We start from the raw sequence: 22,142 nt of genomic DNA, 5'->3' as shown, positions 1-22,142 counted from the left end.
GTATATATTTGTTTTTTGTTAAGTTTCCTAATAATTATGTACAGTAATAGTCACCTGCACACACAGATATCCCCCTAAAATAGCTCAAACTAAAAACAAACTAAAAACTACTTCCAAAAACATTCAGCTTTGATATTAATGAGTTTTTTGGGTTCATTGAGAACATGGTTGTTGTTCAATAATAAAATTATTCCTCAAAAATACAACTTGCCTAATAATTCTGCACTCCCTGTAGAGACGATGTTGCTAATATAATGAGGTATATGGATGCAAGCGGTCTACAGAGGAGATCTCCTGGAAAAAAAAAATTCCCCGTCGGAATTACATCAGCCGTGGTCCAAATGACACATGGCACATTGATGGTATTTATTTTATCTTTTCAATTAACCTTCCAAACATGTTTTGATGGTACTTCTGTTGAAACAAATTGTAATTATTATTTGTTGTTTCATATAGGCAATGATAAACTGAAGTTCTTTGGAATGTGGATACATTTGGGGATTGATGGGTAGGTTTGAATATGGCATTCGCTACTTAATTTATTATATTCAGTGATAGTACAAAGTTGCTTCAAGATAAGGATGTGCGGTAAACTGAGGTGTTATCTCTCCTGAGTAGTCTAGGGCAGGGATGGGCAAGTCCAGGCCTCGAGGGCCGGTGTCCTGCAGGTTTTAGATGTGTCCTTGATCCACAGCTGATTCAAATGGCTAAATTACCCTCACAACATGTTTTGTAGTTCTCCAGAGGTCTGGTAATGAACTAATCGTTTTATTCAAGTGTGTTTACCCAGGGTGATATCTAAAACATGCAGGACACTGGCCCTCGAGGTCTGGAGTTGGCCAAGCCTGGTCTAAGGGACCGAGATAAAGTATGAATAGTGAAGGAGGATTCAAGATGGCGGTTTTTAAAAGGCTTATTTCCTGCTAGTCTTAAAGTTCCATTTCAGACTGGCAGTTAATTTCAGGGAGGGCCAAGACCAACACAACAAACAAAACATCCCTGATATAAAGTAAACAGAATTTAACTCCAAAGAAAATAAAATGTACAATTTACGATAACCTACCTAACCAACACATAAACGGGAGAATACAAGGGATTACAAAACAAAAGGCAGCTCTCCCCTCGCGTCAGTTTGAACACAGTCAGGAGTCACATTCAATTCCAAAGGCATGTAAGTCTACACAACTATGGCAGTCAAAATGGCCGGAGGAACCAGAAACAACGCCTAGACATAATACAATGGAAAACCAGCATACTCTTGGGGAATGTAACAAAAACCAAACATAGTGCCAAAACATGATTAAATCATATGTACAAGTGGCCACTTTTCTGTTTCTTTCTTTTCAGATTTTCCAGGAAGGTTCTATGGCTAAAGGTGGGCACATCCAACCGCAAACAAAACTTTGTGGCCAGATATTTCTTTGAGGCTGTTCAAGAACAGGGTGGTATGCAATATACTAAAAAATGGGGGGTTAAAAAAGATTACATTTTGTTAATAAATTTATTTTTTCATCATTCACTAATTATCTTCAGTTTGTGTCTTTAGGCTGTCCTCAAATGATTCGGGGGGACAGAGGAAAGGAGAACCTTGTTGTGGGTCAAATGCAGATGGCATTTCACATGCGAGATCTTGGGAATCAGGCATGGAGGTGCTTCAGAATGGGGACATCAGTGCACAACCAGGTATGTCTTTAAGCTGGTAAATGACTATTTCTAAAGTAACAACCTGACAACAAAACTGATAATGTCATGCTTCTGTTGTTTAGAGAGCTGAATGTTTCAACAGTATTTTAAAGCGGACATGGATTAAGAAATTGCTGACAACATTTGAGGTAAAGCAAATCTTTCACCTGTAAAACCTATTAACAAAGACTAGCCATCAAAATTTTGTTAAACATACGATGGATTAGTTTATCTGAAAACACAAGGCCAGAATCTGTGTTTATGTACATCTGTACCTTTTCACTAATGAAATTCTCACCTTCACAACTTATGTCTTTTTCAAAACAACATGCGTAGGCCATGATGGAGTCTGGGATCCTTGAACTGGACAATCCTGTGCACATGTAAGTCAATATTTTTAGACATGAAAAATAATCAAGCAGCAGTATGAAAGTATGTGGTCTAGGAATGCCTTTGTTTTTTGAGTACTGATTAAAATTTAGCTTTTACTTATTCTACCTCAAAGAAGCAGATGAACATATTAATTTTTTAATTCTCCTTTTTCATAGCAACTGATTGCAGTACTCACACTTGCCACTGCTTCAAAGAGACTTAAAAACGGAGCAAACAGTTTGGAACACCCATGACATCCGCAAGCAACGCAATGCACCTGGTCCATTTGGGAAACCCGACCTTCTGTTTACCTCACCACCTCCTGGTATGTCATTTGAAAGCCTGTGGGTTTTTTGTTTTTTTGTTTTGTTTTTTAACTTTCATTAGTTTACTTTTACTTTGATATAGCACTCTTCACAGGATAAAAACTAGGGGTGGGTTTTTATAATCGATTCATCGATTAAAATCGATTCTGGCTTGGATAACGTAAAATCGATTCATTAAAATCCTGAATCGATTTTTTTAATATAAATTTATTTTGCCCGAAATGCCAGAATCTCTGGTGACATCTCACAAAATTTCAAGAACCACCAAACAGCTAAGACAGTAAATGAGAGCAGGTACACGGATTCTGCACAAAGACTTAAACACACAGCGTGACCCGCAGATCAGAATCAGTTAGATGTCGCCTTTTTCACGGTCGGGGCTGAAAGCCGACAGCTCGCTGATTCTGATCTGTCGGCGGGTCCGCGCTTTGTGTTCACACCCTTTATGAGCCGATTCTAAAGCTGTTAGTTTGATCTCTCTCCAAACAATATTGACCGAACCAGCAGCAAAAGAAGATCCAAACTACGCTTCACATAAACATCGCCATGAATTCACTCTGACTTTTACTGTTTTGCTTCCACCGCAATGCACAGCTCTCTCTCTCTCTCTCTCCCTCCCTCCCTCTCTCTCTCTCTCTCTCTCTCTCTCTCTCCCTCCCTCTCTCTCTCCCTCCCTCCCTCTCTCTCTCTCTCTCTCTCTCTCTCTCCCTCCCTCTCTCTCTCTCTCTCTCTCTCTCTCTCTCTCTCCCTCTCTCTCTGTACTTCAAGAACAGTTTCCCTTTTGTCATTATTCGCTTGCTTGTTACGCACCAGTCTACTGTTGCTTACAGCGCTGTCGGCCGCTGTTTTTTTCCCTTTTACATTCTTACGAAAAGAAAACCTCATTTCTGCTGTTCAATACTGAACAAATTTAAACTTTTTAAAATTATTCAAAATGCAAAACGCTTAGCTGTGTCTCTAATAAAACCGCTGTAACTTCAGAGGTAATGTTCATATGTTGATTAATGGTTTTCTTTCGTTTTTGATGTACTGCAGAATATTTTTATAAAATCCCAGGCCAGGAAAATCACCTTCATGTTTTTCTGTGTTTTATCTTCAGGTACTTTGACACAAAGGCATCTGCTGTGACGCTCACACCTTTGATAAAGTCTTGCGTGTGTCAGCTTCCTTTTTATAGATACAAAAATATGTAAATGTACTTATCTGAATTATAATATTTCTGACTGTCAAAATTTCCCAGATTTAAATTGAATTGAATTAAATCGAATCGTGGATCGAATCGATTCGGGACCTCGTGAATCGGAATCAAATCGATTCTAGAAATCAGTGACGATACCCAGCCCTAATAAAAACCACAAAGTGGCTTCACAATAATATAAAACAGATAAACATAAAACAGCACAATCGAACATACAGAATAAATACAATCAAGGAAACGTAATGATGGAGGCAGAGCATTCCATGACCTGGGAGCCACCGCTTTGGAAGATCTATTGCCTCTGGTCTTCTGGTGGGACTACTAACAGGCATTGATTAGATGATCACAGGCTGGGAGAGGGAGCGTGGGGTTCTATAAGATCAGAAATTAAGGCAGGAGCTTCACGATTCGGAGCTTTGAATGAATTTTCTAAAATTTTAAAATGAATTTTCTAAAATATACTGGAAGCCAGTGTAATGAGCATAAAACTGTTATAATGTGCTTTCTCTTTTGTGTCTTCCTAAGAAGCCTACTTGTAGTACAATAAGAGATTTCTGAATTTCTACTGTCAATACTAAAATGGCTTCATATTCAATTCAATTCAATTCAATTTTATTTATATAGCGCCAAATCACAACAAAAGTCGCCTCAAGGCGCTTCATAGATACAGAGAAAAACCCAACAATCATATGACCCCCTATGAGCAAGCACTTTGGCGACAGTGGGAAGGAAAAACTCCCTTTTAACAGGAAGAAACCTCCGGCAGAACCAGGCTCAGGGAGGGGCGGCCATCTGCTGCGACCGGTTGGGGTGAGAGAAGGAAGACAGGATAAAGACATGCTGTGGAAGAGAGACAGAGGTTAATAACAGATATGATTCAATGCAGAGAGGTCTATTAATACATAGTGAGTGAGAAAGGTGACTGGAAAGGAAAAACTCAATGCATCATGGGAATCCCCCGGCAGCCTACATCTATTGCAGCATAACAAAGGGAGGATTCAGGGTCACCTGGTCCAGCCCTAACTATATGCTTTAGAAAAAAGGAAAGTTTTAAGCCTAATCTTAAAAGTAGAGATAGTGTCTGTCTCCCGAATCCAAACTGGAAGCTGGTTCCACAGAAGAGGGGCCTGAAAACTGAAGGCTCTCCCTCCCATTCTACTTTTAAATACTCTAGGAACAACAAGTAGGCCTGCAGAGCGAGAGCGGAGCGCTCTAATAGGGTGATATGGTACTACAAGGTCATTAAGATAAGATGGGGCCTGATTATTTAAGACCTTGTATGTGAGGAGCAGGATTTTGAATTCAATTCTGGATTTAACAGGAAGCCAATGAAGGGAAGCCAAAACAGGAGAAATATGCTCTCTCTTTCTAGTCCCTGTCAGGACTCTTGCTGCAGCATTTTGGATTAGCTGAAGGCTTTTCAGTGAGTTTTTTGGACATCCTGATAATAATGAATTACAGTAGTCCAGCCTGGAAGTAATAAATGCATGAACTAGTTTTTCAGCGTCACTCTGAGACAGGATATTTCTAATTTTAGAGATGTTGCGCAAATGGAAGAAAGCAGTCTTACATATTTGTTTAATATGTGCGTTGAAGGACATGTCCTGGTCAAAAATGACTCCAAGGTTCCTCACCGCGTTACTGGAGGCCAAGGTAATGCCATCCAGAGTAAGAATCTGATTAGATACCATATTTCTAAGATTTTCAGGGCCGAGTACAATAACCTCAGTTTTATCTGAATTAAGAAGCAGAAAGTTAGCGGCCATCCAGGTCTTTATGTCTTTAAGACATTCCTGCAGTTTAACTAATTGGTGTGTGTTATCTGGCTTCATGGACAGATAGAGCTGGGTGTCATCTGCATAGCAGTGAAAATGTATGCTATGTCTTCTAATGATACTGCCTAAGGGAAGCATGTATAATGTAAACAGAATTGGTCCTAGCACTGAACCCTGTGGAACTCCATAATTAACCTCAGTGTGTGAAGAGGACTCTCCATTTACATGCACGAATTGGAGTCTATTAGATAGATATGATACAAACCACTGCAGCGCAGTACTTGTAATACCTACAGCATGTTCTAATCGCTCTAATAGGATATTATGATCAACAGTATCGAACGCTGCACTGAGGTCTAGCAGGACAAGCACAGAGATGAGTCCACTGTCAGAGGCCATAAGAAGATCATTTGTAACCTTCACTAAAGCTGTTTCTGTGCTGTGCTGAGCTCTGAAACCTGACTGAAACTCTTCAAATAAACCATTCCTCTGCAGATGATCTGTTAGCTGTTTGACAACTACTCTTTCAAGGATTTTTGATATGAAAGGAAGGTTGGAGATTGGCCTATAATTAGCTAAGACTGCTGGGTCTAGAGATGGCTTTTTGAGTAAAGGTTTAACTACAGCCAGCTTGAAGGCCTGTGGTACATAGCCGATTATTAGAGATAGGTTGATCATATTTAAGATCGAAGAATTAATTAATGGCAGGACTTCTTTGAGCAGTTTTGTAGGAATGGGGTCTAAAAGACACGTTGATGGTTTGGAGGAAGTAATTATTGAAGTTAACTCAGAAAGATCAATTGGAGAAAAAGAGTCTAACTTAATATCAATGGTACTAAGAGTAGCTGTAGATAATATTACATCTGTGGGATGATTATTGGTAATTTTTTCTCTAATGATAAAAATTTTATTTGTGAAGAAGTTCATGAAGTCATTACTAGTTAACGTTAAAGGGATGGTTGGCTCAAAAGAGCTCTGACTTTTTGTCAGCCTGGCTACAGTGCTGAAGAGAAACCTAGGGTTGTTCTTATTTTCTTCAATCAGTGATGAATAGTAAGATGTTCTGGCTTTGCGGAGGGCTTTCTTATAAAGCAGCAAACTATTTCTCCAGGCTAAATGATGATCCTCTAGATTTGTGACACGCCATTTCCTCTCCAGATTACGAGTCATCTGCTTTAGGGTACGTGTTTCAGAATTATACCACGGAGTCAGGTACTTCTGATTTGAGGCCTTAGTTTTCACAGGAGCTACAGTATCCAGAGTCGTACGTAGTGAGGAGGTGAAATTATTAACAAGATAATCGACCTCTGTTGGGGTAGCGTTCAGATAGCTGCTTTGCTCTGTGTTGGTACAGGGCATTGGAGATGATAACAGTGGGTGGATTATATTCTTAAACTTAGTTACAGTGCTTTCAGAAAGACATCTACTTTGATAAAGTCTACTCTTCACCGCTGTGTAATCAATTATTGTAAAAGTAAATGTTATCAGGAAATGATCAGACAGGAGAGGGTTTTCAGGAAACACTGTTAAATGTTCAGTTTCTATGCCATATGTTAAAACAAGATCTAGGGTGTGATTAAAGTGGTGGGTGGGTTCTTTTACATTTTGAGAGAAACCAATTGAGTCTAATAACAGATTAAATGCCATGTTGAGGCTGTCATTTTTAGCATCTACATGGATGTTAAAATCACCCACAATAATTATTTTATCTGAGCTCAGAACTAAATTAGATATAAAGTCTGAGAAATCAGACAGAAACTCTGTGTAAGGCCCAGGTGGACGATAGATGATAACAAGTAAGACTGGTTTCTGAGTTTCACAGCTGGGGTGGACAATGTTAAGCATCAGGCTTTCAAATGAATTAAAAGTCTGTCTTGGTCTTTCATTAATTAATAGGCTGGTGTGAAAAATTGCTGCCACACCGCCCCCTCGGCCTGTGCTTCGAGATTTCTGGTAGTTAGAATGGCTCGGGGGTGTTGATTCATTTAAACTAACATAATCATCCTGCTGCAACCAGGTTTCTGTAAGGCAGAGTAAATCAATTTGTTGATCAATTATTAAGTCATGTACTAACAGAGACTTGGAGGAGAGAGACCTAATATTTAATAATCCACATTTCACTGTTTTACTCTTTGGTTCAGATGTGGATACTGTATTGTTCTTTCTTTGTGATTGTTTATGTTTAAGTTGTTTGTTGCTGGTTTTTAGTTTGTTTTTTGTCTTTTTGGAAGCTGACACAGTCTCTATGGAGATGGGTTTTTGGGGGGGTAGCAGGAGGAGAGAAGCTGCAGAGAAGCGTGTAAGACTGCAACTCTGCTTCCTGGTCCCAACTCTGGATAGTCATATTTTGGGGGGTTTAATAAATTTGTCCATATTTCTAGAAATGAGAGCTGCTCCATCCAAAGTGGGATGGATGCCGTCTCTCCTAACAAGACCAGGTTTCCTCCAGAAGGTTTGCCAATTATCTATGAAGCCCACATCGTTTCTGGGACACCACTCAGACAGCCAGCAATTTAAGGAGAACATGCGGCTAAACATGTCACTCCTGGTCTGATTGGGGAGGGGACCAGAGAAAACTACAGAGTCCGACATTGTTTTGGCAAAGTTGCACACCGATTCAATATTGATTTTAGTGACCTCCGATTGGCGTAACCGGGTGTCATTACTGCCGACGTGAATTATGATTTTACTGAATTTACGTTTACCCTTAGCCAGCAGTTTTAAATTTCCTTCAATGTCGCCTGCTCTGGCCCCTGGAAGACAATTGACTATGGTTGCCGGTGTCTCTAACTTCACATGTCTGAGAACAGAATCGCCAATTACCAGAGTTTGACCCCCGGCGGGTGTGTCGCCGAGTGGGGAAAAACGGTTAGACACATGAACGGGTTGGTGGTGTACCTGGGGCTTCTGTTTAGGACTATGCTTCCTCCTCACCGTGACCCAGCCGCCCTGATTCCCCAGCTGCTTGGGACCTGCCGGGGAACAGCTAGCGGGGCCTACGCTATTTTCGGCTGCACCAGCTACAGGGGCCTGGCTAGCTGCGGGTGAATGAAGGGTGCGAAGCCGAGTCTCCAATTCAGTAATCCTGGCCTCCAGCGCTGCAAATATGCTACATTTGTTACAGATATCATTACTGCTAAAGGAGGCCGAGGAGTAACTAAACATCTGACACAATGAGCAAGAAAGTGCAGGAGGGACAGGTGAAGTAGCCATGGTGCTAATGAGTCGGCTACGAGCTAAGCTAGGCTAGCGAGACAGTACAGAGACAGTGAGTGAATACTTTGGCTATAAATTAGGTAGTGAGTACACAGAAAGTGTGCTTCGGAGGAAGCACGTGAAGATTATACTATGAAAGAAGAATGTATTTAAAAGTTGTTAATTAAATCGCTAAGCAAATAAGCTACTCAGAAACACCACTGTGTTTGAGCAGGAACAGGAAGTGATACTCTACCACAGAGCGAGCGAACACCAAGTGACAGCGCCACCAAGAGGCTAAAAATTAATCTAAATGTTTGAGTGATATTTCCATCTTTAAGTTTCTGTAATAACATCTGTAAACACTGACTGCTTCTTATACAGGTTCTAGAACAGTGTTGTCATTATTCATTTATTTTTAACATTCAAAGTGAACATCTTTTCAATATTGTCTTTCATTCTGCACATGTGCTGCACATAGTTGACCCAGACCTTTTAGACTACGCCAAGCAATTAATCTGTGAGAGGGAAGAGCCTTCACTGGTAGCAAACCAGGAATGTGTGCCCACATCCCCTTTGGTTCCTTACAAATGTACTTAGGCAAGGAACCGCTAAATATAACCACTCCAGCAGATAAATACCTACTGAGAATTATTTTAATGTCAGCTAAGAAAACATTGACTAGGAATTGGCTGCAAACAGACGTACCAGGAATACAAGAATTTTACAATACTTTGCGGCTTCAAAGAGACAGATTCAACAAACTGGTCCAGATTGAGCCAGTGCATTAAAGACCTGAACAGAGATTTTATCTAAATAACTCTCCTTCCCTAGGTAAACATCTAAGAGGTGGGCATCCCACCAAGATTGGATCAACTGCCTCCACTTGTCCAACTGGGTTTTGTTTGTTTGTTTGTTTGTTTGTTTGTTTGTTTGTTTGTTTGTTTGTTTGTTTGTGGGAGGGGGGTTGTGCATTATTGTTTATTGGTTTTGATTGTTCTTTGTTTCTTTCCCTACGATCAAAATATTGTCCAGATATATATTCCAAATAAACACACTATAAAAAGGGGGAAGGGAAAGGGGGTTTGGTGGGGGGAAATAATAATAATAAAAAGTTAGAGAAATGCAACTGCAAGTTATTACTTACATTTTTCTGCAGTTCTGAGAAATTGAAATTCTGTTTCATATGTTGACCTACAATGTATATGGCTATTAGAGTTGTTTCATTTAATATTCATTGCGGTAATGTACAGAACTGTGTGAATTATTAAGAACCCAAAATGCAGGTGGCTTCTGAGGTGAGCAAGCTTTATTGCGACAGTGATGTACAACACAAAAGAAAGGGTGGCGAGAAACAGAACTGAAAACACTCTAAACTGGGAAAACTAAAACTTAAACAACAAAACATGAACATGAACAAGAGTACCTTGCAGAGAGAACAACGCGGGGAGAATGCACAGGAAGACGGGGCAAAATACACAGAATGACCGAGGGGAATAACACAGACGAACCAGCAACGAGGACGAGGGAACACACACTATAAGTACACACACCAGTAATCAGGGGATGGGACACAGGAGGGAAACACACCTGGGAGACATAACAGCTGATGAGGCAGGGGAAACGTAAACAGAACACACTGAAATCAGACAGAGAAACACAAAAAAAACAAAAAAACAACAACCACAAAACAGGAGCATCTGAAGGTCTCAAAACAAAACACAAGTCCAAAATCAAAAAACACTGGAGCCCAAGAAAAACCAGTTCAAAGAGCAGACCAGGAGGTCAGCAGAACCGAGGTCCAAAACAGGACAGCTCAGGGGGCTGGCCCGGAGGCCGACAGCACAGGAGTGTGAACAGTTCAGGGGGTCGGAAGGAGACGACTGAGCTGGTCCGGAGGCTGGCCGTGCAGAAGGCAGCGGCGGCGACAACGCCCAGCCAGTGGCCTGGAAAGCGGCCGGTGATGTCAAGATAAGGCCGGCCATGCAGGGTGTGGACGAGGAAGTGGTGAGTCATCCGCAGGACCAGGCGAGGCAAGTCCAGGCGAAGGCAAGGCAGGACCAGGCAACGCTGAAGGTGTTGCGAAGGAGGCGAAGAATTATTTAAAGTACTTAGAACGGGAAGTTGGACTTCCTAGCGGTGCAAAATGTTATGAGTGTTATGACTCCATCTTGCGGCGGACGCGCTGCAATTTCCTGCAGGTGACAGGGTTAATTCGGGTGATACCCGTGACAGGTAGGGACAGTCGTTAATAATCAGTGATCAAGTACCACTTTTCTTGCACCATTTGACCGACAGAGGGGGGCCCTTGGGCGTGACCATTTCAAACGTGGACTGCAGGTAACCTTACGTAAAGCTCCAGACGCCAACAGGACGCTGGGGTGGGGTTCCTGTCGAACTGCGGGAAACGCTTTTAAATTAAGATAGGACTTAGCAATCGGGTCATTGTCCCGGGCAGATAACGGCTATAATTGACCAGCAAGGTGGGTGAACCTGGGCTTAGATGCTTTTAAATTAGTCGAAATGGTAGGATGACTAGTACTAGAGGAAGATGAAGTGAAGTTGTGATATGGTAATGGAATAATTTATCTTGGCACTCAGTGGCAGTCTTTTGCTATATATATAAATGTGTGAATGTATAGGTGAAGTGTAAAATTGTTATTTGGATGAATGATTTGAGGTGCACATTGTTTTGAGAGAAAAGCTGGTGTGAGTGAGACGATGATGAGAGTATTGCATGAATGATGCTGCAAAACTGAGCTGAAAGAATGGTGATATGTGTGGAAAATTGTTAATTGTCCTGATGAGCTCTGCTGAGCACGCTGAAGACAAGGAATGCTGTTATTTAAGGTGGGAAATCAAAATTTGGGTTAGCAAATTTGGGAAAGAAAAAACTGACTGCTCAAGTGGGAAAATTGTGAAGGAGTCTGAAACACTGCAAAAAGAAACACACAAAATCACACACACAAACAGAAAATGCATTAACCTTACAACTACGAGAGAGCTCATGAAGATTAGACAGCATGTTGAGCATGTGAGTCTGTGTATTAGTGTTAAAACAGTGTGAACACACAAACCCTGAAGTTGAGGAATAACTCAGGAAAGTTTCATGACAAGAGAGTGATGTTGGTGAAAATGAAAAAGTGATTAAAAGATTAAAGTAGTTTTAAAATAGTGAATTGGAAGTGTTCGTGTCGATTGAGCAAAACAAGTGATTACTCTTGGAAGAAAAGAAAATAATTTAATAATGTGGTAAGATTTAAATACACCTTTCTCTTGTCACGGTAAGTTCTTGAGATATGACTCAGTATGCAAATTAGCTGAAATGAGTGGTGAGAAAGAAGATTCCTGTGTGGCTGTGTGTCAGACGCTTTCAATGGAGGAAACATAGCAGAGACTGAGAAGAATTAGTTGGTGAAATATACAATGGTAAAGTAACAGGATAATTAAATAAGGTGGTCAGGTCTGTTTAGAAGTGCAGATTTGGACATGAAATGTATAATTTAGTGAGGACACATTGTTATAATGGGTTTATATCTTATGCTAAATCTAAGTATGTTAAAGCGCTTAAAGGGGAACATTACTATGTGCAAACTGTGTGGCTGTTAACAAGATTTTCTGTGTATATAGCAGGTGTTAAGATTCAATATTGAGAAAGGGTACAAGAGGTGATCGAAAAATAACCACACTGGTCCGGCCGGGTGAAGTCAAACGAAGATTTTAATTCACATGTGGGAAGATCACTGAACACAGCAATTGATCTTCGACTTACTAAAGCACAAACAATTATTTTATAACATCAGGGTTTATTTACTGACGCCCCTTCATGCGTCACCGGTACATTTTATACATAGATCAGATCAACATCATCATGACTTTTCACCTAGAAAATCATCTTCTATTTTCATGGCTTGGTACTTTCCGTTCTTATCTTAAAATGAATTGTTCCTCTTTCTTGCCGAGACACCAAGAAACGGTTCCTCTGAATAAATTTAACTCTATGTGTGTGTGTCACGACCTCACATGCTCTTTGTGTCACCTCTTCACCTACTGTCTGTGTCTCGTCCTCAAATGCTCTTTCTCAATTCACCTGTTGCACTTCTGACCTTTTACCAGACCAGAAGCTCACTGAGACTATGTGTATGTCTTTTACTAAATAAATGTTTTAACCAAGAACCTCTACTAAAACCTTAATATAAAATGATCTGATATATAAGTGTTTTGTAAGCATGTATTGCAATTCCTTCTATGGCTCCAAGTCACTTGCACAATAGATTGTCCGAACATCGCGCCGAACAAAGCTTCCGACCCCCAATTAATTGACCGAGCTCCAACTCTTTAATAAGCACAGATATGCATTGTGTATAAAATAGTCATAACTGCTTAAGGCCTTCTTAAAGCTATCTGTTACATTGTTAAAGCCTCGTCTTAGCCTGCGGCTCAAAATAACTATCTGCTTTCACTTCTGCATACAACTTCCTGTCAGCCTGCAACTCAGTCCTTCTGAAAGAGACACTGTTTAACCCCTGAATGCAATATAAACTCCAGATTTTATTATTAATGCAATGGTAATGATGACAATTATTTAACTATAGCAGTAAAATAATTTCCCTTCTCGACACTCCCTCTCATGACCTCTGGAACACCAGAGGTCACAATACATTGTGTCCTCACGCAGACCCTTCTCTGGTGGTCTCGAACCTCGAGATCTCCAGGATCCTCGCCCCTCCTGTGGTCGCCGAGATCGATCTTCTGCAAAAGAAACAAAACACCTTTTCTTGCATCTCCCTAACTTATCCTATCTGGGACTTCTTTAATCAAAAGCCTGATCCTAATTATCTTCTTAACTTATTGACTTGTATTTATGTATATTCTTCAACGTTACTCATCACTTTAAAATTCTTTAAGCGCTGGTTTCACGTCCAGTTGCTCGCTCTACTTTCCCTTATCTGATCATCAACATCCTGTGCACAAATTGTCGCTGCTGCAAGTTCCTCTACTCTAAAAGAAAACAACCACTTTAATCAATTAAGTTTAAGCATATAAGCAATTACTCCTGTATACATTTCCTATGTTATAACCCATTTTGGTATAGCCTTTTTATTTCATTTTGCTCTTTTAATGTAACAATACCTTCTAATTCTAATTTATCAGACTTAACCAAAATATATGCTTTCCTTCCTCTTTGGTCCTTTTTTAAGTTCAGTTAAAAGCTAAATGAATTTAAGGCCTTTTGCCTGGAATCAATACTGTCATGTGTGTTTCTTAACTCTGTGTCTGTAAGCGTGTGCAATCCTTCATGAACTCATATTATCCTCACAGTAGATTGGCTAATCATAGCGCTAGCCAAAGGCTCGTGACCCTCCAGAGACAAATTTGAGCCACAACTCCTTTAAAAGCACAAAATGCAATATGTATAAAAATCATTTCTACGTAGAAGCTCCCCCTTTATCCTAAAAATACCTTCCATGTAATATCTGTATGTGTAAGCCTACATTATAACCACTTCTTCTAAAGATCAAAAAATCAAACCTGTTCTACTCCTTCAACCCTCACTAATTTTCCCTCTAAGATTTATTCACAGCTTTGAAAAACCAGCATTGTATCTTCTAAACAGGATTCAGTTCTGTCATGGTCCTGGGCCATTTTGGCCCAGTATTCTTGGTTCCTTGTATTTTCGCTCCTTATTTAGGCCAGGTTTTCTGAGGTGTCCTGTTGTGGTGTTCCCTAAGTGTTTTTCCCTTTGTGACTCTTACCCCCTTGTGCCCCTCTGTGTATTTATGAGCTCTCGTCTCTCTTTGTGTTTATTCCATGTTTCCCCCAGCCTGTTATGTCTGTGTTCTCCCCGTGCTCTGGGTGTATTTAAGTTGTGTCTTCTGTTATGGTAGTTGCTGGTTTGTCTGTGTTGTTTCCCCTCGGTCTCCCTGCGTCTCGTTTCTGGTTTGTGTTATTAGCTTACCCAGTTTAGGTTTCCGGTTTCTTGTTTTTCCACCAGTGCTGTTTTGTGCCCACCGTTGTAAATAAATATTCACCTGCACCAGAGCTGCCGCCTTTTGGGTCCTTTTCTACAACTCCACACGGCTTGCCTCGCAAACCGTGACAAGTTCACTTTTAATCCTTTAACCTTAACTTAAAAATAACAGTTTCAGTTTTACCATATCCAAATGATCAAAAACCCAAAAGGTCCTAAAATGATCCTAAATTATTAAACAATTAAATTATTAAACCCTAAACCCCCCTTTATCTTGATACATTTCATGTGTCAAGATACTATACAAAACTTAAAAATACTCAGTTTCCCCACTCATGATCCAATCTATGTCATAAAAATAAACTTAAAACAGAACAGTTATCAGTCATGTGTTTCTTCAATTAATGGTGACTGAGTTACATCAAAAATATTTCCCCTTTAGCATTTGGCATTCTCCCAACAATATACTATAATCCCATAATCTAACCCCAGTCAACAAAACAAAAATTTTTCTGGTAAAAGCAAATTGTTTATCCACATTTATTCATCCTCACCTTCATCCAGTCACACATTCACTCACATGCAGTCACACCATATATTTGCTAATGGTGGAGCTTCCCGCGTCAGATTCTCCACCCTCAGCAAAATGAGCTCAGTCATTTTTTATTTTCCATAGGAAAATATTTCTTTATGCTTTTGGACTGGATTGACTCGCATAAAATCCTTTTTACAGGGACTTACGACCTGAATTGTCCCCAAGTAGCTCTCCTCAGCCAATTGTAATCTGGAAAGCCCCCTTATATTTGCTCTCCCCGAGAATTTTCAGCGCTGTTGCAGGCCTGCTTAAAACAAAAATGAAAAATAGAGCTGATTGTTAGCTCATAAAAACAAAACAAAATCACCTGACAGGTTTTCTTTAAGTGCACTGTTACAAAATAATGGGCCCAATTTTAGACATGTCCATGTTTCCTAAAACTCCCTCTATTTAAAACAAAAACACCAACAACCCAAACCTAACTGACCGAATCAACCCATTACCACAACAACCTCAACAACCTTAAACACACAAGTATTTGCCACCACATAATTTCACCACCTCAATACACCAAAAGTCTCATTAAAACCACTCAATTTGCACACAAAAATCACCCCCTTATGCTCTTAAATTCAGCATAAGACCCCTTACGACATCATATAATCACTAAACTATAAATTCCCTACCCCAATCTGCACTTCTCGTCTCTGCTATGCTTCCTCTTCCTGAAAGTCACAGTCACACACACACTCAGTAAGTTCCTTCGTCACCACACACTCCAGCTAATTTGCATACTGAGTCATCTCTCAAGAATCTGTAACAACAGAAACATATGTTTAAACATTCCCAACTCATTAAATCATTTTATTTCTTCCAACAGTGATCACTAGTGTTGATCACTCAGTACGAGAGCACTCCTAAGTCACTCTTTTTTAAAACTACTTTAATCCCTTTTTTGTTTTCATAACTCCCTTTGTCATATGGCTTATTCTATTCCTCAATTACAAACTCAAATGTATTTTATTAAACATTCACACCATTGTATCATTCATACAAAATAGCAAGCTGTTCTTCATTGCATATGTTTGTGTTCTTAGCCAGGTTTAATCAGTGTCTATGCATTAAACTCCATGAGCTTGTCTTGTCTTTATAAGGTTAATGCATTTTCTGTTTGTGTGTGTGAATTTGCATATGGTGCTTTTACAGTGTGTCAGACTCCTTCATAATTTTGCCTTTAAACAGTCAATTTTCTCCTCCCCAAATTTACTAACCCAAATTCTGATTTCCTACCTTAAATAGCAGCATTCCTTGTCCTCAGCCAGAAGGTAGGGCTCCACTTGCCACTTACCCCCTCTGCCTCAGCCCAGCGGCCTTACCCGTCAGGACCCGTCTTCTTACTGAAGCCGAGAGTAATCGTGACTGTGCCTGCCTTAGGTTGTCCCAGGGTTTCGAGGTGGGATCTTACCCGTCATGGGCTATCCAGCCTTCCATACTCGCCTGATACGGGGCCCAAGTGGGCAGGGGAGGGAACACACTGGCTCTGGGAATTAAAGGAATGTAAGCTGCTTCCTTCATTGCATCTTATATTAAACTATCTCACTTCTGACTCCTTCCTAGAATAATTTCACATATGGCACTTTGTGTATGTGTGTTTTCTATTCATTAATGTAATTGTCAGTTATTTTCTCTCTTCATTTTACTTTTATTTATCTGTTTGTTTATAACGTTCTACTTTAGTTCTGCTAAACCTTGATGTAAAAACAATACTCCCTTATTTCACGCACACACTCTGCATTTTGCCTACGCACACACTTCTCTCTCAGACTTCCTCTGTTCACACATCACCTTGCACTCACTCTACTATCAACTTTCATAGTGTTATTATTATTTAGTATTTTGTACACCTCACACAGAATCATTCAAATCGAGTACTCACAGCATTCACATCACAACCTTCAACTTTCACTTTCGATCCTGCAAGACGCAGAGATGGACATCTCCTTCACCTAACATAAAACTAAATTACCATATCAACATACAATTACTGAAATTCAAACTCAAATACACCGTTTGTTTTAATAAAGTCAAAGAGTAAACAGGTGTACCAAGTGTATGTACTTATGTGTTTTAAACTGAAAGAAAAAGAAACTCAAACTCTTATAACATCACTCATGCCTCTCTCAAATTAAAAACACTTTCAAACTTTAAAACATCCTACCTTACATCACCCAAGAAATACCTCTCACACCTTTATTCATCATGTCAAAGCTTTCTCCATTTTGCACAGCCTGCCACATGTTTAACAAAAAATCGCTGCCCGAGAAGGCTCCCACATATCAAGGTGGTCGTTCTCACAAATTTCCAGCAGACCCTCAAATAAACAAAAACAACGACCCAGTCAGGCTTCCAGTTCAGCCTCCTCAATTTCTATGCACACCGGAAACTCATGGGGAGATTCTTCTGTCTCCCCGTGTCCTACACAATTCACCTCCAAATGATCCCCTACAATTGAAATTTCAGTGTGGAATGACGCAGACATTAACATTCCCTTATTTATTTACTATATGTAACCTGAATTTTTCTCTCTCTTATCAAATAACAAAGGTTATCTTTAAAATTTGTTATTGAACTACTAATTAAGTTGCTTTTTATGGTATCAATGGTAAACTACCCCTAAAAAGTCCACTTCATTGCGTGTTCATTGAGATACTTCTATTAAGGCTATTTAACAAGTTCAATTTACACATATTCATTAATCTGTCACGCTTATTAGTGGCTCATGGTTACTTAAAACCTATGTCTGACTTGACCACAGAGTTAGAGTATCATTCAATCCTCTCAGGATGACCACTCCACTTACTCTGCATCCAGTCAGCTCATGAATTAACAACACTTACAGACTGTAACCCTTTTATTTTTTGTTTATGCCTTCAAATCCACCTTAAATCTTCTTACCTAAACGTTGGTTTTAAACACAAACAATTCTTATATTCTATTTTGAAACGCTGTCACCATTCATATATTTACAATGTTATTATTTACTAAGCCAGCATTTTAATCGCAGACATTTATCCACATTTGCAAACAATAGTTATAGAGCTGAATGACACACAAAACCGAAAGCATAGTCCTCTCATGCGCTCTGCATCAGCTGCCTCATTTGCATGCACACACACTCTTCATCTAAGAATAGCAGCAGGCAGTCAGTGCATTGCTGACTCGACCCACAGAGATCTTTTTTATTACAGAGACGTCTTATATTTACAACTGCACAGATTTTAAACCTTTTAACACCTATCGAATTTCGACAAATTTAACATAACAGTTTAACCGATAAACTCCCTGAGTTTTTTGCGATCAATTAACCAGTATCAAGACTTTAACTGTTTCTGGCCTCATTTCTAAAATCCCTAACTCAATTTAAAAGCGTCAACCAACCCAAACTTTTTTGAAGTTTTAGGTTAAAGTTACACGCCCGAAGTCCACTTCTGCTGGCCAAAAAAGCGCAGATACCGTTGCAAACGGTAAGGAGACTCTAACTCCTAGCTATTTTGGAGGTTCCCAAGTTCTCCCCGGTTGCCAACCGTACTAACCCTATTCGCCGATAGGTCAGGGCCAAGCGTCCTTGGCCGGGAGGGAGCGTTACCTCCGAGAACTGCGCTTCCTAGCAGACTCGAACTGCCGTTCTAGAATAATTTATAATACTTTGAAACAACAATCAACACCCGAAACAAGTGTATAACTGAGGCAGGTGCAACCTAGTGGTCAAATGGAGACTCCAACTCACAAAATGACCGCTCAGGTCCACTCTTATGACCAAATTTGGACTCTAACCAACACAATAACCAATTCCCTACCAAACTACTTGAGACTCTAACTCAATTTCTTTGGGACTTCAACCCAATATTTAAACTTTTTCCTGGCAGACTCAAACTGCTTTAGCAGACTTTACTGCTTTCATTTCTTCTTAGCAGAACTCTAACTGCTTCAACTCATGAGATTTTCATCAAAATCAAAACAGACATCCACCAGTAACTTCAGTGAGTGGACTTAAATTTTATCATGTCCAATTTGGCACACTTTGGAAATAATTCAACAGGTAGTGCCTTACCTTTTGGATAAGCCGGCTTATGCCCACTCACTTCAACCACTGGAATTCATGTCTGCCCGTCTGACCACCTCGGACCACCGCTCACACCTCCACTTTTCTCCCTTACTCAACCACCGGACGAAGCCCCCAAATGTTAAGATTCAATATTGAGAAAGGGTACAAGAGGTGATCGAAAAATAACCACACTGGTCCGGCCGGGTGAAGTCAAACGAAGATTTTAATTCACATGTGGGAAGATCACTGAACACAGCAATTGATCTTCGACTTACTAAAGCACAAACAATTATTTTATAACATCAGGGTTTATTTACTGACGCCCCTTCATGCGTCACCGGTACATTTTATACATAGATCAGATCAACATCATCATGACTTTTCACCTAGAAAATCATCTTCTATTTTCATGGCTTGGTACTTTCCGTTCTTATCTTAAAATGAATTGTTCCTCTTTCTTGCCGAGACACCAAGAAACGGTTCCTCTGAATAAATTTAACTCTATGTGTGTGTGTCACGACCTCACATGCTCTTTGTGTCACCTCTTCACCTACTGTCTGTGTCTCGTCCTCAAATGCTCTTTCTCAATTCACCTGTTGCACTTCTGACCTTTTACCAGACCAGAAGCTCACTGAGACTATGTGTATGTCTTTTACTAAATAAATGTTTTAACCAAGAACCTCTACTAAAACCTTAATATAAAATGATCTGATATATAAGTGTTTTGTAAGCATGTATTGCAATTCCTTCTATGGCTCCAAGTCACTTGCACAATAGATTGTCCGAACATCGCGCCGAACAAAGCTTCCGACCCCCAATTAATTGACCGAGCTCCAACTCTTTAATAAGCACAGATATGCATTGTGTATAAAATAGTCATAACTGCTTAAGGCCTTCTTAAAGCTATCTGTTACATTGTTAAAGCCTCGTCTTAGCCTGCGGCTCAAAATAACTATCTGCTTTCACTTCTGCATACAACTTCCTGTCAGCCTGCAACTCAGTCCTTCTGAAAGAGACACTGTTTAACCCCTGAATGCAATATAAACTCCAGATTTTATTATTAATGCAATGGTAATGATGACAATTATTTAACTATAGCAGTAAAATAATTTCCCTTCTCGACACAGGTGAAATTATATCAGTTGACCTCGGACTCTCAGGACACTGTGGAATCTGAGGCCAACCACTGAGATATGATGTGGGGGAAATGAACAGAGGGAGTGATTTTAAGTCTGATTTCAGACTATGTAAGTATTAGTTAACCCAAGAGTAGGGCAAAACCTTTGTGGCCCTGAAGTTCTAATCTCCATAACATATCGATAGATTAATAAGCAAATTTTTTGTGTTTAAGATCTTTGGGGTTGTTGTTTGAGTGATGGGTGGATTCTGTCAGTTAGGTTTGGGTTGTTTTCTTATTTTAATAGAGGGAGTTTTAGTAAACATGGACATGTCTAGAATTGGGCCCTTTAAAATTCTAACAGTCCACTTAGAGAAAACCTGTCAGGTGATTATGTTTTGTGTTTTGATGAGCTAATAATCAGCTCTCTTTTCTCATTTTTTGTAAGCAGGCCTGCAAGATTGAATTAACAGCGCTGAAAAAAAAATTTCGGGAGAGCAAATATAAGGTGACCTTTCCAGATTATAACTGGCTGAGGAGAAGGCTACATGTGGGAACCTGGAGTTCCTGTCTAAAAGGATTGCCGCATGTCAATCCAGACCAAAAATGATAGACAATTGTTTTTCTTTTCAGTGAATGTGTGTGAATGACTGGACTGTGACTGGACTGATAACTGGACCAAGGTTAGCATGAATAAAGGGGGACAAACAATTGACTAGGTTGGGGAGAGAAAGGGGATGCTTTGCAGACTTACAGTGGGGCAAAAAAGTATTTAGTCAGCCACCGATTGTGCAAGTTCCCCCACTTAAAATGATGACAGAGGTCAGTAATTTGCACCAGAGGTACACTTCAACTGTGAGAGACAGAATGTGAAAAAATAATCCATGAATTCACATGGTAGGATTTGTAAAGAATTTATTCGTAAATCAGGGTGGAAAATAAGTATTTGGTCACTTCAAACATGGAAAATCTCTGGCTCTCACAGACCTGTAACGTCTTCTGTAAGACGCTTTTCTGTCCCCCACTCGTTACCTGTATGAATGGCACCTGTTTGAACTCATCATCTGTATAAAAGACACCTGTCCACAGCCTCAAACAGTCAGACTCCAAACTCCGCCATGGCCAAGACCAAAGAGCTTTCGAAGGACACCAGGAAAAGTATTGTAGACCTGCACCAGACTGGGAAGAGTGAATCTACAATAGGCAAGCAGCTTGGTGTGAAAAAATCAACTGTGGGAGCAATCATCAGAAAATGGAAGACATACAAGACCACTGATAATCTCCCACGATCTGGGGCTCCACGCAAGATCTCATCCCGTGGGGTCAAAATGATCATGAGAACAGCGAGCAAAGATCCCAGAACCACACGGGGGGACCTGGTGAATGACCTGCAGAGAGCTGGGACCAAAGTAACAAAGGTCACCATCAGTAACACACTACAACGGCAGGGAATCAAATCCCGCCGTGCCAGACGTGTTCCGCTGCTGAAGCCAGTGCATGTCCAGGCCCGTCTGAAGTTTGCCAGAGAGCACATGGATGATACAGCAGAGGATTGGGAGAATGTCATGTGGTCAGATGAAACCAAAGTAGAACTTTTCGGTATAAACTCAACTCGTCGTGTTTGGAGGAAGAAGAATACTGAGTTGCATCCCAAGAACACCATACCTACTGTGAAGCATGGGGGTGGAAACATCATGCTATGGGGCTGTTTTTCTGCCAAGGGGACAGGACGACTGATCCGTGTTAAGGACAGAATGAATGAGGCCATGTATCGTGAGATTTTGAGCCAAAACCTCCTTCCATCAGTGAGAACTTTGAAGATGAAACGAGGCTGGGTCTTCCAACATGGCTGTGGCTACAATGTA

General features: G+C 40.2%; 1 long non-coding RNA gene across 1 annotated transcript; it reads left to right on the top strand.

Moving 5' to 3' along the window:
- Positions 1-301: 301 nt before the first annotated feature.
- LOC146714962 (uncharacterized) lies at positions 302-1,815 on the top strand. Its single transcript, XR_014919316.1, has 5 exons — positions 302-362; positions 457-508; positions 1,348-1,445; positions 1,547-1,683; positions 1,767-1,815. It is a non-coding gene; the product is annotated as an uncharacterized LOC146714962 (long non-coding RNA).
- The last annotated feature ends 20,327 nt before the right edge of the window (positions 1,816-22,142 follow it).

Source organism: Copadichromis virginalis, linkage group LG3, assembly GCF_057382275.1.
Source record: "Copadichromis virginalis isolate Kocher_CV1m ecotype Utaka linkage group LG3, C_Virginalis_male_GT1.1, whole genome shotgun sequence".
In the NCBI taxonomy this organism is placed as follows: Eukaryota; Metazoa; Chordata; class Actinopteri; order Cichliformes; family Cichlidae; genus Copadichromis; species Copadichromis virginalis.
The sequence above is the reverse complement of the archived record's forward strand: the minus strand, read 5'-3'. Positions and strand labels throughout refer to the sequence as shown.